Source organism: Topomyia yanbarensis, chromosome 3 (genome assembly GCF_030247195.1).
Source record: "Topomyia yanbarensis strain Yona2022 chromosome 3, ASM3024719v1, whole genome shotgun sequence".
NCBI lineage: Eukaryota > Metazoa > Arthropoda > Insecta > Diptera > Culicidae > Topomyia > Topomyia yanbarensis.
In genome coordinates this window covers 261,198,288-261,212,371 of record NC_080672.1, presented here as the reverse complement: position 1 = coordinate 261,212,371, position 14,084 = coordinate 261,198,288, and the positions used below count along the sequence as shown (strand labels likewise).

The 14,084-nt window shown below is 38.3% G+C and overlaps 1 long non-coding RNA gene across 1 annotated transcript; it reads right to left on the bottom strand.

Moving 5' to 3' along the window:
* Positions 1 to 6,403: 6,403 nt before the first annotated feature.
* Positions 6,404 to 6,968, bottom strand: LOC131691186 (uncharacterized). The gene is made up of 3 exons (XR_009305732.1): positions 6,728 to 6,968; positions 6,563 to 6,674; positions 6,404 to 6,494 (listed from the first exon to the last, which is right to left on the bottom strand). It is a non-coding gene; the product is annotated as an uncharacterized LOC131691186 (long non-coding RNA).
* Between the last annotated feature and the right edge of the window lie 7,116 nt (positions 6,969 to 14,084).

Here is a 14,084-nt window from a genome sequence, read left to right as displayed (position 1 = left end):
ATTTGTGCTGCTTGAACAGTCCATCAATTTGGTGCCTCTGAAACTGATATCTGAGCTGCCTCAAATTATGTGGTGGGTATTTGCATCACGGCCGATTATGAGTGGAAACCCATTTCTGCCACAGTATGATGCAACCCTTTTGAAATCATCAGAGGGTGATGATTCATTATGCGGCGAATATGCCGAACAACACACGTATTTCGCGACAAATATCGCGAGTTTGAGGTCAGATAAAAGATATGCGTCGGTAGCACTATTCACAAGTTTACATGCACGAGGCATTCAGCGTGGATTTGTCATGCCATTTTATTGTAAGCTACGAAGACGGGGCTAAGTAGCTTTCCAACAGAGAAGTTTCCTTCATGGAAATACATTTCTTGAACTTATGAAAGCTTTTGCTTCCTGCAAAAGGCGGAATAGATTCATAGTCGCTGTACGTCTATGCTGAAGATTAATTTGGGCCACTCGAACCATGGTCGATCAGAGTATTGCACATTTCATCACCGGCACTTATTGTACAGCTACTAGAAGATACCAAAAACGTTGGCTTTTGATCGCCTATAGCGAACCCCGGTATCTGAAACCCAGTGAATCAATTCTTGGCTGAGATACTTCAATCCGCCGGATGCCACACGGCATCTAGGCTGGTTTATTCAGGAGAAAGATCCTGACAAGTCCATCGTAATTCTTTGTCGCGTTGTAGTTTTGTTTTTTGATTTCCAAGAAAATAAAATATCACCTTCACCATTTCCAAGAAAATAAAATATCATCTTGAGATGGAAAATATTAGATAAATTTTATGGAAAATTATTTTCACACTACTTATGGAGACGGACAATTTGGCGACTCAGTTATCTCGGAAAAGTTAGACATCGGAGAAGCTTCTTCTCACGTGAGTGAGTGAGAATTACAATGCCTAATCATGGCTATTATATTAGGAATCATGAACTAGTTCACGATGATTGAAAGGATTTATAAATTTTTCGAGTTTCGTGCAATAGCTTACTAGCAAATATGTTTGGTTCTGTGAACTACTTCACAACCGCGAAATCCATGTTCAAGATGTAACAAATCATGTATCAGTTCACGTAGCATAGTCAGACTCTGAATAATGCTCCACAAGCTATGAATAAAGTCACGATTCAACCTTTGGTTTTATGAATATTGTGCATAAAATTTTGAACTAGTTCACGTACAGAAAATCGGTTTGGTAATGATATGGCGGAAACCGTGAATGAAGTTCACAAAACAAAAATAATTAACTCCGCTAATAAAAGCGTTATATAGGCGTTTCTGAATGAAAATGGGAAATAATTATAAATCACATGATTTTTCCTCATGATCCGGTTGTCGCAACATAAAAATGTGATTGTTCCAGAATTCATGGCACTTTACTCACGATTTTGGGAACATTTTTTTCGCGCAGCGGCTTTAATTTAAGCTAGGTATACGTTGGGGAAGTCTCTGGTTATGTGCATATTGAAACCCTGCGTTTGTGATACGTTACCGACGCGTAACGAAACATGTTATTTGAATGTGAAAGTTGGGCATCCAGGATGATTCCAAAAACCTAAATGAAGCTGGCGCGATCGATTTCAATTTCACTCAGATTATATTTAGAGTAAATTAGTTTTTTTATTCCTTGCGAAGGAAAACACTGAGCATTTACACCGGTTGGCGACTTAAATAGCACTGTGCTGTGAAACTATCCAGCTGATATTACATATGCTGAAAATCTAACGAATTAGCGAAAACTTTTTTCAGATCATCCGCACATGACAGAACATGATCACTTTATACAAAAACTATTAAAATATTATTGAACCAAGGCGACTTCGTTATGGAGTACCGGATGTAGTATTAAAATTATTCGATTGAAAATTACCCATGGTGATATGGATCCATCGGTCAAAAAAATTTCTACAACTTTTCAACGGTTATAGTGTGGTTATTCCCGTCGAATGTTGCCGATAGAATCGTTTCATTCAGCTCGTAGTGATATAAAACGTTAGAAATAGAAAATTTTACAATGGGAGTAGATACATCGTAAAACTTCAGTTTAAAATGAAAGTCACAGGTTACGCATCTCTTATGTTTATTTTCAATCGCCAACAATTTCAGATAGCTGCACAATGAAAAAAATGTAATTCTAAAATAATTCGGATCCGTTGCGAAACATTTTTTTAAAAATTCCCAATGATGTATTTCATCTCAATCAATACTTAAGTCAACGTAGCCAACATTCAATATAAACCCTTGTACAAATTGTATATAATGAAAGTTCAATCACACATTGAAGCTATTTCACCCCGAGGGAACCTACGACAAAAGTTCCAGCACTTTCCGGTGCCCGTATTGTTACCGAATTCTTTGGTTCGATTCAGGCAACTAATAATTTATGCAAGCCAGAAGAATACTTGTCCTGGAATTTGATTTATGTTGAATGCCACATTCTGACGCAATCAGGTAACCGAAATTTGACAATTTTCCAATCCAACCCTTCACCCCGAACACCCCAGCACAAATTCGTCCTTATTTCTCATTCGGTGTACCATTCGTCAATGCTTCCTTCAATTTTTCAATTTCATTTATATAGAAAATGAAACTGCACAAAATTTGCATAAAAATTGTGTGTATCCAACGTGTCAATTTTTTCCTCCTATTCTCACTCTCGCTCAATTCACCATCGACCGATCCCGGCAAAACTCAATCAAGCCCGACCCGGTCTTGAAAGGTAACATTTCGATTGCAACTGTGTTGAGCAGTACGGAGCGCCCGGAGGTCGCTGGTTAGGGATGTCCGGATCAAACTCCGATTGCATTAGCCCAAGGTAGTGCTGTTTTGTACGGGCTATTTAGGATGCTTCAGTATTCCAATAAACAAATTATTTGTTTATTTACTTGGTTTCAAACTGAAGCACAGAAAATTACTCCTTCAGGCATGCAGTAACACTGACAGTATTAATCTAGTACATACCTATTTTCTACTGACACGAAGAATGTAGATAACTAATAAAAAACTAAATGATCATCACTCTTTTAGAGACAGGATACTGAGATCTGGGTGGGAAGATTACACTGTCATCAATTCCATATTAAATTTACAAAAGGGCGAATAAGATTTGTAAACAAACTTTTATTTTGATGGTTTCTCTTAATTTACTATAATTTCAAAGCAGAAAACAATTGAAATTACTTCTACGAAAGGTAAAAATTTACATTAACGCATATTTTTCATGAAATTTCACTCTGCAGCAGACTAATGAGCGAAACAAGTTTGTTTACAAAAAACAGTTTCGCCCTTTTGACGAATTAATATTGAATTAATTGAAATGCTCTCGAGATGAAAACATTTTATTTCGTTTCCAACTTTTTTATGCTTTTAACGACGTTTCCAACTAAACAGTCATACAGAATAACCGAATTAGCTAATCAAGACAACAATCCGCTTATGATTACACTGGACTGCATTCTTTAGTCGAGGGTTTAGCCCTGCAATCGTTCTTTCTGAATTCGGTTGCAAAATCTGTCAAGATACGTAACGGAAACATTTAGTACTACGACTTTTATTTGTTTGATAGTCACGAATTAAAATATTTAGAAGTCGGTATGGAATCTATTAATCAAACTGGGAAATGCTATATGATTTGGACATCGACAATGGACATTGTTTTTAATGACCCAGCAGACAGCGATAGTCATCCCTAAGGCAAATTCTTCAAAATGGCGACAAAGGATGTGTCACCAGAACCACTGCTGGTCCGTGGTAATTTCCTCTACAGGTTCACCAGCCTTTTCCTGTCATGCGTTCGTAATGTAAGCATATATTAGCTTCCACCAAACTACATCCATACTAACGTACGTACCTTTCAGATCAAACGGAAATCATCTGCCATAAATATAGATTCGATGCAGCGGCCCGTAAGAAATAATGGAACCCATTGCACAGGATCACGCTGGCTGCTAGCTGGCGGCTGTGTAACCAAATAATTTATATCGATTTAAAGATTATAGTTTTTTTTTGCACCCGTCCCGCTCGATGTTTGATATTGATTTTCTATGGATGATTTCGGAGATGTGCGTGTGTTCGAGGACTAGCACGCGAAAGCGCATTGAATGTATCAAATAAATCTCATTTGCATATTTTCGCTATTAAATGCGAAAAAATTTCGATACATCCTCTCCTGGGTGATCCTTTTTGCCCCTGGTTGGTGTGCCTGTGTGTCTATCCCTGTTTGAAATCAAGCCTTTTTTGTGTCATGCTTCCAGCGAAGGGGCGGCTCGGCAGTGATGCTTCAGCTCTGGAAATAGATGATGTTGCTGTGGCTTCGGGATTTTTTTTATCGCTCAACAATCTGAATCAGAGAGAGACAACGGTACATTTGTTGTATCGAAACATTGATTTTTGGTTTGTAACTCCGTAATATTTCACTTGTTTTAAAGTGAAATGTACAATTGATAGATTTGTATTATTTTAACGTATAGAGTAATTGAATCGAGGTATGCAACTCATATATTCAAATAGTTAAACATTTTGTGTCCTCTATCCGACCCGAGTATCTTCAATCCACGAATTGCAAATGTTCTTTCCATACCTGTAAGTTGATATTTACAAGAACATCGCCAAATACAGCTTTTGGAAATATAGAGTAGACAATGCACATTTTCTAAACGATTTGAACCTTTTTACATGTTCATGATCTGATCCTTATTAGACCCTGTGCAAATCAAAAGAAATCGAATCTCAGGAGGCATGTTGCAATATTGAGATATCATTTCAGAATTTTAATAGATTCCCAACAATATAGGTGTCAACATCGACACCTGAGACTACATCTTATCATTATGGGGCGATTTTGTGGTTTAACCTCGACACGGTCTTTCCGGAACAGATTCTCGTGTGGTTGTTATCGACTGTTCTAAAGTCAGATCATCAGAGTATTCCGTAACGATAAGAAACAGACTTCTGAGACAATTCTGATTTTGACTCCCATATTGCTAGTATTCTAATCTATTCACAAATAGTATCTCGATAGTGGAACAAGCCTTCTGAAAATCGAGAAATAGATGTACTGATTCGGTTACACAGCAAAAACAAATTCTTGTAACTTTACGTTTTGCTAGATTCTCATAAAAGAGGCGTCCCAATTCACATAAATTTACATTTAATTACATGTAGAAATGTGAGTTGTTTGGCTTTTCCTAGGTCATTTAGTCTGAGTTTTACATCAAAAGAGTCACAATATTTAATTTTACATATCATAACATGTAAAATCCTATTACCAGACAGGAGAAATACGTCGCTACGTTGTTTACGTCAAATGTAATTTTCATTTTTTCTAAGAGTGTAGGGTTTATAAATTTTAATAATATCCGAGCAATATGAGTATCAAAAGTCTTCAAATTGTCTAAGAAGTCAGTTATTTATTAATACGGAACCAAATGACACTTTGACCTCGGAATGGCCACTTACGGCCACACGGGAACCTGCTCCGGAATGTCCATTCCGGGGTTAAATACCAAATGGTTCCAAAACTATAAGATACAGCCTGCTGATGCAATTGCCAGAATTTTAATACCCATATTGCCAGTATTCCATTGAAGTTCACCTAAAAGCGGATGAGTACCTGAACCCGAAATACCCAAAAGTGTGGAAATCGATTGGAAATTGCCTTAATTATTGACATTTCAGTATTGTGGGTACCCTCGCACAGTGTAGTATGGTCACAAAGCGGCATTTAGGAAGACAAAACTGGAATGCTTTGGGTACCCGGTCTACAGGCCGAAACTCATGAACGCAACCAACAAAACATGAACCCAAATCTGCATTTATTACATTTATTCAACACCCTCCTGCTTAACCATTAATGTTTTAACTTCCTAGCTACTACTTCTACTCACGTATGATGGGCCCATCCTTCTATTTGCCTGACTTGCATAGCCTTCCTGTGCCATCTAAGCCAACCCACTGTGACCTTTCGGTCCTCCGTAACATTTCCACCTCCTTGACGAATACGGACACCGTGGCTCTTCGAAGGAAAACTTCAACGGCGATCTACCTTTGCTTGGCGATCGATCCGGTGGTGCAACTGACACTGTTGTGTTTCTCAGTCACTCCGTGATGGCTTTCACTCCAGCTGGAGAACCTCCCTTCGTCACTGTCTCCGTTCTGTTTAGCAGACAAAACCCTTGCCTCGTAGTGTGCACTGCGTGTAGCAGAAGAAAAACACTCCTTCGCAGTTTCCGCTGAGTCTGGCAAATAAAAAAAACCCTGACAAAACAACAGTTTCAGCTCTCACGGGAATACATGTAATCGTGTGCTTTTACTCACTTCCCAGTGGAAGGTTTTTTGCTGCGAACTTCCGACTTCGGAGAGCTTCAAGAATTCGTCCTACCGGCCACGTCCTTCACCTGGGGGATCCTAGTTTCGTTGTTCCGTTCTATTGGAGATTTCCTCTTCGCAATTAGCTCTGAGCACGGAAAGCGCGAATCAATCTGTTTATAACGGTGGAAACTGAGATTGCATATCATTGTTGGGCGCATTTGTTAATGGTTATAAATACCTTGTGCAGTAGCCTCTTCCTTCTTCCGAAAATAGTGCTGTCTTACGAGATCGAACCCGAACTTGACCTGATGTCCTGCTTGTCGTGCGTTCCTTACGGGAATGTTCGATTTCTATAATGGCAATAATTAGCGCATAGCTTTTTCACTTTGACTCGGACTATCACCTTCACCGATTTTTGTTCGATCCACGCTAGATTTGACTTTCGCCGTCGTCTGAATGCTTCTTGGAATGGAGCTTCTACAGCATAAATTCAAACTCAGTCAAATGTCTTTTAGGTTATGTTCTCCTCATGGAGATGACAGCTTTCCGTCTGAAATTTACAATCGTTACATATTGCTTTTCGTTCCGGCTCAAATGTTAGGTTTTACTCTCACCGAAATTGCTCACCTACTGCTATAGGTCGTCCCGACGTTTTCCGTGTGGTTCCGTCGCCGAGAGAAACCGAGATCGATAGGTTGTTTCTTCGCTGCGCGCTTCTCGCGGAGAAGTGAATTTTCTGCAATGCTAATTGCCAAAATACTAGGCCAACTTCGCGTTTGCTCGAGTTTTTTCCTCGCCTGGATGAAAATGCGGCTGATCCTCGAGGCGGAATGTGACGTCTGCTTACTGCCTTGTCCCCAGCACAGTCCCAGTATAATTCTGCCGTTTCCGTTCTGCTCTGGTTTGCTCGCATTTATGTGGTGGTGTTGGCAACATTTTCGTTTCCACTGAATTGACGTGACATTGACTTGTCATACGGGGGGGCTTAGTGATTGGCGATTACACTACCCATGATCGCATATCAGTCCCATAAAGATAGGAAATCCCATAGAAAACGGGACAACTATGCGATCATGGGTAGTACAGTCAGCCGGTGAAGACATTAATTGCAAAGACTGTCTACACTATTTCTAACGCTAGATTCATGCTTACTCTTAGATCTTGTACAGAATTTAAACGTATACACTACAAGTATCTTCGGCAAACTTTCTTGGAAATTTGTTGCCTATTTTTTATATTAGTTGAATTAAGGTGGTCCTTGTGGTTAGGGTGTTCAAAGTAGCAACTTTTTTGATATGCAAAATTCAGCTACATAATCTTTTACAAAGTTATAAATCAATCTAATTAAAGTAACTTTCCTGAAGAAACTATATGGCTATCTCTAATAGTTCATGTGTTATGATTTTTGCAATATTCAAGGTGGCGTGGCTCTTGAAAAATTGGTTTTCTATTAATACCTTTTTATGTGTTAATTTCTCGCAAATACTTTGTTGTAGAGGTTTTTATAACTTTTATAAATTCACATTTTGCCGAAGCAATAAAGTTTCTTTCTCTTTTGTTTGTATAGTTACAGGCGATTTTCAAAACAAAAATGGTTTTGTTCAAAGCTATATATCTTACAAGATTGCAAATGAATTTTCAATCTTTTGATTTCATTGATCTTTTCCAGATTTTAGTGAAAAAATTACGGGAGTGTTATTTCTGTAAAAAAATTAATTAATTTTTAAAAATGGTGTATTTTTCAACAAAAATTGTTCATAACTTTTCAAATAAACGAGATAATAACTTTATCATTTCAGCTCAAATTTGCACCATGCAAAGTTCTAAAAGTGCTGCAAACAAAGTATTTACGATAAATCAATGTATGAAATGACAAATGAAAAATAGTGATTTTAAGTATGAATTATGAAAATATGTCAAAAGTTTTTGTTAGGAAAACTTTTTTATTGAAAGCTTCTCCATAATCCAAATACACTGAAGAAGTTTCTTTTACTTCTTTAAAGCGATAAACATTAGATTTTTGACATTTTATGATAAGGTAACCCGAATAACTTTTAAAAAGGGCACAACACAAGAATGAACTGTTTTTGTTGGAACAAAATTCCAAGTATCTCGAAAACTATCGCATTGTGGAAGATTTTTGTTAAATACATTTTGTTGCGGCAGAGCGCAATTTCTAGTCGTCCCATCGCCACTCCTTTATACTTTTCTGCATTTAAAACTGAATCTGATATTGAGCAATAATAAAAGCAGTTCAGTCTAAGCCAGCCACCGCCTGCGGCGGTCGCTTGATCGTAGTTCATTGTTTCCTTTCCACTTCTATCACACTCCGTCTTTGTGTTACTTTTCCGTATACGTTGGAGTTTTGTGCGTCGAAAGTTGGATGGCAGGAAATGGGTCCTACCGCTGAGAACGAACACATTTTGATTTAAAATAAGACTAAGAATTAGATTCTGCAATAAAATTACATTTTCGTATGTCAATTAGTATGAAATTTAAAAACATGTATAAAGTTATTGTTAGAAAAACTTTTTTACCGATAAGTTCTCCATCATACAATCACATTCAGAATATTTCTGTTCCCTTTAAATTTTTGTTTTTAAAATATAAAAAATTAGAAAAAAATGTTTTTTTTTTGCAATTTACATTTTTAACACAAATTTTTGTTTTTGTGAAAAATGATACAACAATTTTTTCATTGCATATTTTTATTGTACATAAATATTCATTACCTGAAACTCGTTCACAGAAAGTTTTGCTGGATAAAATATAGTAATCGAACAAAAAAAATTGAAATTATTGCACGTAGAATTGTTTATGCCCTTTTTGATTTTTTTTCTTGTATCAAAATATTGCAATTGTCAGAGAAAATAATGGAGATTCATAAATCGAGCTCAACTTCAAAGTTGCGTTCGAATCGACGATGGTTATATTTTGTGGTCGGCCGGTTTCTCATGGAAATCCTCGAAAGATTTTATTTTATTCAGTTCGTTTATTTAATAGGCACAAATGCGTTGGCTTGGCGGTGCCAAATTCTTTTTTTACATTTTGAATATCATAAAACTAAAAGGTTTCAATGCACAAATATTTTTTTAATTTTTTAGAGGAACATTTTTTACAACTATCTTGAACTAAAAATACGATTCGGTATGCAAGATTAAACAATAATTGTTTTTTACAAAAAAAAATTACAGTTATCTTAAGACTAGGAATGTAGATTAATATAAAAGAAGGGGAACAATTTTTTATGAGAAATTTCACAGCTATCTTAAAACTGGGAATACAATTAGATATACAAGATGGGACGGCGGAGAATCCTTCAACAGTGATCAGACCATCGACCTGCTCTCGCTTTGACTTCATTTTTGCAGACGTGGTAAAGGTGACGGCAGTCACATAGTGTCACTCTGGTGCTCCAAAAGGAAGGACAAGGAAATCTAAGAACGAGAAATAAAGGATATGGGCTAAATTACGATATTTGTCGATTTAATAAAAAGGTAGATGAGAGACATATAGCGAAAATCGCGACTTGCCAGAATATCCCGAACTGGAACATCGGGTGGTCTACCTCGGGCCCGGAGGGAATCCTTTAACTACGATTTAGCGCCACAATACCCAGCGCACGCCCAGACAACGTGATCGATGTCGTGATAACCTTCATTACAAGCGCACCGACTACTCTCTGTAAGCCCAATACGCCGCAAATGCGCATCCAATGTGTAGTGGTTGGACATAAGCCGAGACATTACACGTATGTGACTCACATCCATCCCCCTGAACCAAGGCTTCGTTGATACATTTGGGATAATCGAATGTAACCATCGTCCAAGTTCCCCATTGTTCCAGATTGGTCTTTGGTATATGTCACCAATTAATGCGCCCACCTTTGCTAAAGAGTCGGCCTTTTCATTGCCCGAGATAGAGCAATGAGAGGGGAGCCAAACAAAGGTAATCTGGTAAAAAATTTCAGATAACTTGCGCAGAGACTCCCGTATCTTCCTCAGAAAATACGAGAATTGCTTTTTAGGCTTCACCGCACGAAGAGCCTCGATAGAGCTGAGACTGTCCGAAATGATGAAGTAGTGACAATGTGTCGATGATCCCAAGGGTGTACTGAATAGCAGCTAATTCGGCGACGTAAACTGAAGCAAGATCATTGAGCTTGAATGAAGCGGTGACATTATCATTGAAGATACCGAAGCCAGCGAACCCATCGAGATTTGATCCGTCAGTGTAGAACATTTTGTTACAGTCGACTTCTCGGAATTTATCATATAATATATTGGTGATCACTTGCGGGCGTATATGATCCGGGATTCCACGAATCTCTTCCTTCATGGATGTGTCGAAGAACACAGTAGAATCAGAAGTATCTAGGAAACAGACACGGTTGGGATTGTACGAAGTAGGATTGATGCTCTGTGCCATGTAGTCGAAGTACAAGGACATAAATCGGGTTTGAGAATTAAGCTTGACGAGCCTCTCGAAGTTTTCAATCACCAACGGGTTCAAAATGTCGCATCGGATGAGCAATCGATATGAGAGTTCCCAAAAGCGATTTTTTAGCGGGAGAACGCCCGCCAGCACTTCGAGACTCATCGTATGCGTCGAGTGCATGCAACCCAAGGCAATGCGCATGCAACGATACTGGATTCTCTCCAGTTCGATGAGATATACGTTCGCAGCGAAGCGGAAAAAGAAACACCCGTACTCCATCACCGATAATATCGTTGTTTGGTACAACCTGATCAGGTCTCCTGGGTGGGCCCCCACCATGTTCCAGTTATTGTCCGGAGAAAATTGATCCATTGTTGGCATTTCTGTTTCAGATACCTAATGTGACATCCCCAGGTACCTTTAGAGTCGAACCAGACCCCGAGATATTTGAATGTGAAGACCTGATTGATCGTTACGGCTCACGTTTCCTAGAAAAGACAACCAATTCAGTTTTCTCCGAGGAGAACTCGATACTCAGCTGGGGAGCCCAAGCAGACAAATTGTCCAAGGTATCTTGTAATGGTCCTTGCAAGTCGGCAGCTGTGGGCCCTGTAACAGAGACCACCCGGTCGTCTGCAGGTTGCCTTAGCGTGCATAAATTGGCAAGACATTCGTCAATGTCATTCACGTAAAAATTGTATAGCAGGGGACTTAGACATGAGCCCTGGAGAAGACCCATGTAGCTAAATCGTGATGTTGTTAAATCGCCATGCGAAAAGTACATGTGCTTTTCAGACAACAGGATTAGCAAAAAGTAATTTAAAATTGGCGAAAGACCATGCTGCACCAGCAGCTTCTCTGACAGAATGTTGATAGAAACTGAGTCAAAAGCCCCCTTAATATCCAAGAAGACTGATGCCGTCTGCTCTTTGCTAGCATAGGCCATTTGGATTTCTGTAGAAAGCAACGCAAGGCAATCGTTCGTCCCTTTGCCTTTGCGGAAGCCAAATTGTGTATCTGAGAGTAATCTATTTGCTTCAACCCAATTGTCGAGGCGGGATAGGATCATTTTCTCGAACAACTTCCGGATACAGGAAAGCATTTCAATTGGCCGGTACGAGTTGTGGTAGGAGGCTGGTTTTCCTGGTTTTTAGATGGCGATGACCTTCACTTGCCTCCAGCCATGAGGGACAATGTTACCCTCAAGAAACTTGTTAAATAAGTTCAACAAGCGCCTATTTGCAGTGTCAAGCAGATTCTTCAGTAAATTGAAATTGATTCTGTCTAACCCTGGAGCGTCATTGTTGCAAGACAAGAGAGAAAGTGAGAATTCCACCATCGAAAACGGTGTTTCGTTCGCGGTATCGTGAGGAGACGCGGCGCGGTACGTTTTCTGTACCGGGACAGAGTCTGGACAGATCTTCTTGGCGAAAGCGAATATCCAGCGGTTTGAATATTCCACGTTCTCGTTGGTACTGTTTTGGCTACGCATACGTCGAGCCGTACCCCAAAGAGTGCTCATCGCTGTTTCTCTCGTTAACCCGTCGACGAACCGGCGCCAATAACTGCTTTTTTGGCTTTCATTAGACTTTTCATTCGCCTTTCTAACGACGCGTACTGTTGATAGCTAGCTGGTAACCTGTCTTTCCGGAAGGCCTTATAGGCAGTGGACTTCTACGTGTACAGCTCTGAGCACTCTTTGTCCCACCACAGTGTGGGAGACCGTCCATGGGTATTCGCGCCCGGTACTGGTTTAGTCTGAGCTTGATTCGCACTGTCGAGAATCAAGCCAGTCAAAAACCTGTACTCTTCCACCGGAGGAAGCTCTTGAGTGGATTCGATTTTAACGGATATCGCGGTCGCGTAACTCTTCCAATCAATGTTCCGTGTGAGGTCATACGAGGCATTGATTGTTTCTGATGGTCTTGAACCGTTAGCAATTGAAATCACGATATGCAAATGATCGCTACCGTGGGGATCAGGGATCACCAGGAAAGGTTATTGAAAATAAATAAAATGCCGTATACTGTTTGGGTTATATTTACCACAATTGGATAGTGAGTATATGGTCAAGGCTCCGAAAATGGCAACCACAGGAGAAAATTTGTTTTGTCGAATTTTTCGCCAAACTGTTTTTTTCGTGTTTATAGAACCTCTAATATTAAACAAAATGAAGGGTGAACCCAGAAAAAAAATTCATGTCTGTCATTTATAAAAGTTTGTTGATGCTTCTTGCATGACCTGAAAATGACTGAAACCATAAGGAGATAAAAAGGTAAACAAAATCCATATTTTCAACTATTTGCCTTGAATCCCATTTTTCCATCGAAGTCTAATTTAAATTTGATGGTATTGCGTGAAAATTTGAGATGAACATGGATTAATACTTATTTTCAATTGCGAAGTAATGAAAAGCAAATAATTTGTAACGTGACAGATAAAAAATTCAAAAAAAAAAATTGTGGACCACATCAACAGCTTGAATACATTGTATAACCTACAATTTTTCTTACTGCTTTGAGTAAAAACTTAGTTATATTCACTTTTGAGAAAACACAGTTGATCTTCTGTAACGTGACAGATGTTTCTGTTATAAAGCAATTTTATCAAGTTTGATTCAATTACGTTAAAAATGGGTACCATCTTCGATTCTGATGAAACTTTTTACATTTCATCTATATGGGAAACTAAGTATTTTGCATTGTTAAACAACAATTTTTATTCAAGAGTAATATTTTAAAAAGTCGTATGAGATCTTGTATGTACTACTTTTAAAATATATTGTTCGAAAATCGCCATTTGTACAACAAAACTATATGATAGCGAGTTCTAGGTATGTAATTCTACTGTGTGAATATTTTTTGGTGAAATTTTTCAAAACAAAAAAATTGAAAAATGCAATTACAAATAAACAATGATATTTTGTAAACGCAAGCCTAAAAATAGAAGAAACTTTAATTGCATTATTAAGAAGTTATTAATAAGACAGCATTTTTCACAACGACTTTAAGTATGCTGCTAAATTTCTTAGTATTTTTCAGTCATTAATATTATTTTCTTATACAATATTAATACTAAATATCAGATATATATTATTTTGTTGCGTCACATCCGTCGTTCTGATCCTCAATACTTTTAATCTTCTACAGGCGTAAAACAATATGAATTCAAACATTACACAGGTACTTATTGTTTATCGCGATTAACGAAACTTAATAAATAACTAATAAATAATCAAAATATTTGGAGCAGCATATGTCGTCCCCTAATTTGGCTGCTCGAGACGGTTGCCCCTTTCTCCCCTCTTCCCCTCTCTACCAGTG